Source organism: Gekko japonicus, unplaced genomic scaffold (genome assembly GCF_001447785.1).
Source record: "Gekko japonicus isolate JY-2015 unplaced genomic scaffold, Gekko_japonicus_V1.1 scaffold891, whole genome shotgun sequence".
NCBI lineage: Eukaryota > Metazoa > Chordata > Lepidosauria > Squamata > Gekkonidae > Gekko > Gekko japonicus.
The window spans coordinates 3,454-6,172 of record NW_015169802.1 but is presented as its reverse complement, the minus strand read 5'-3'; the positions used below and the strand labels follow the sequence as shown (position 1 = coordinate 6,172).

Genomic DNA, 2,719 nt, shown 5'->3' with positions numbered 1-2,719 from the left:
TGGGAGAGGAAAAGGACAGGAGGTATCCTGGACCAGGCGGGGAGTCCGGAAGGGACCGCAGGGATTGATTTTGAACTGGTGCTCTTCCCAGATAAAAACAGCGAACTTGCTCAAGCTGTCTGGTTATTGTTCTTGAAGGCAGTGTGGTCAAAAAGACAAACACCGTAACTTTTAAGTATGACACACCTCTCAACTCTGGCCTCGTACTCCATCGGCTCCTCTTGGGGACCAACGGAAGGGGCAACAGAGTTCCTCAGACGGTCGGTCGAGAAAATGGAATAAGGAATGGTGGGGATGGCTGGAGGGAGGGGAATTGGGGACCTTAAAGGTGGTTAAAGGGAAGGAAACCAGGTACAGGGGGTGTGGTGGAGGGTAAGGATTTGGGGGCTGTGGTACTTGTGGAAGGAGGAGAAGAATTTGCCACTCCCTCATATACCAGGTTCCTAGCAAGATAGCTGTACTTCGCTATGGGATTTAAGCTCCATAAATGCAGTGATAATACTGATGATGTGAAGACTGCAATGTAAAAAATGAAGTGAGACACACGTACTGTTTTTTCTCTCTACTGAAGGACCTCTCTGTAGACCACACTGTTTTGTTCATATGGAGACTGTGTTGTTCTGAGCACCTCAGGGTGATCTTGCTGGTACTTGGCCAGCGCAGCTCAGTGCACCTCAGAATTACTCTGTGCAAATGTCTTTGCCGCATTCCTAAGTTACCTCCTCCTTGTAGTGTTGGTGTATCCGGCTCAACGTTTGCCAGGAGCTTTCTTGGGGCAGTAAGAGGGGAGAAGTGTGTGTGTGGGAGTTGGTGTGAGGGAGTGGTGATGTGGTGGACATTTCTTCAGGTTCATGAGGGAGGCACAAATGAAAATAGCTCCTAGAAAGGTCCTTTACTATCTCCCCATGAACATTCATAAATTCAATTGCCGTGCTGGCTGTTACGAGAAATGTCTATTCAGGAGTATTGAATCACCGATTTCTGTAACAGTCCTCAACTGTTTGCAATTTCTCTTTTAACTGTGCTTTTACCTCAGAACATTGAGATCCACAGCTGAGCAGTCAGAGGGAGGTGGGTGCAAGCGGGCAGGTCCTACCTCAGAACTTGGAGCTACACAGTTGACCAATTAAGGGGGGGGGCAAGGAGGCAGCAGCCTGCCAGGCACATGGGAAATGAGGGAACACATTCTGCCCCTTTTTTACCCCCTTAGGGGTTGTGTTTCCTCAGCAATCTTTTTGTAGCGGAGGCTGACATCATGGTCGGAGTGTACTCTACTTATTTTGGGTTTCTTGGTGCAGGGGTTGCTAAGATTAACTGTACAGCTCTAGACAGAGTTGTTAATGTGTAAATCCACATGCCAACTGAGATTCTGGATCTCTAATCTCAGGCTGGTGAGGGATTAATCTAGAGATCCTGGTGGCTGTGGCTGTAAATCCAGAGAGGCTATCTCTCCTGGGTTCTTGTGTAATGTATGGTTCCAGTGTAGAATTCTTTCCCTCTTTCTCTGGAAAGGGGAGAGATCGAGAAATTTCAGGACCTTGGCTAGAGATCAGGTTGAACTGATCGAACAAGCCAAAGCGCATAGCCCATAGCCCATTCCCCCCCCCTCTCTCAGAGAGCATGCACTCCCATTGGAGCCACAAACCTTTTCAGCTGATTCTCAGCTCACACATAGACACAATGTACAGAGAGACAGACACACATAGAGGCCATCTCACAGACAGACACACACACATAGAGGCCATTCCATCCCCTGAGCAAAACAACTTACAAGTTTAACAGGTTAGCTTGCATCTGCAATCAGAAGAAAACACTCAACCTTCCCCAGTCTCTGGACCCGTTGTCTTCACAGCCTGAGCTGAGCCTTGGAGATGACAGAGCTCTGGCGAAAGTTCCTTGCATCCTCTTCTGGCTTTCCACACAGGCACTTTTATGTGATAATCTTTGGCAGTCAAACACAAACAGGATTGGAATCCACGGGTCTCGACAGGCGAGCAGGAGTAGAGTTCATCTTCTCCTTGGACAGGTAGCAAGCGCTGGCTTCAGCTGGAGAAATGTACACGTGGGAGAGTGGATCCCTCACTGCCCCTTCCCCAATGCTCAGCGCAACCACAGCTGCCTCCTCTGGAGTAAAAGCTTCTTCCCAAGGCAGAAGTCTTGTCAGACGACAGGCAAGCAGAAATCTCATCAGACGACAGGCAACGTTGTTCGGGCAAGAACAAAAGACATTCCAAGCAGCAGTCAGAGGCTGTCTTGCTGGCAAAAGCTGCATTCAGCACTACTTTTCCATGGACAGATCACTGGTGACGTCATGACTCCTTGCTTGCCACAATTCAGGCAGGAGATCCCAGGAGTTCGCAACCCAGAACTTGCCCTGGTCACTCACTTCATCAATGTTGATGAGGAACACCATTTCCTCCAGGGAGCAATGTTCACCACCCTTAGCCATGTCCAAAAATCCTAGCTAACACTTTAAAATAACAAAAACTTCCTCACCAGTCTGAGCAAGCTCTGCACATAGGGCAACACACCCATGATGATGGCAACTGAGCTCCAGTTCAAGATCCCACAAGCTAAAAGCCACCAGGATCTCTAGATTAATTCCTCACCAGCCTGAGATTAGAGATCCAGAATCTCAGTTGGCATGTGGATTTACACATTAACAACTCTGTCTAGAGCTGTACAGTTAATCTTAGCAAGGTAGCATAATTGGTCAGCG

At 48.3% G+C, this 2,719-nt stretch overlaps 1 pseudogene; it reads right to left on the bottom strand.

The window, feature by feature from the left end:
- Positions 1–2,449, bottom strand: part of LOC107115416 — a 56,170-nt pseudogene extending 53,721 nt beyond the window's left edge.
- Between the last annotated feature and the right edge of the window lie 270 nt (positions 2,450–2,719).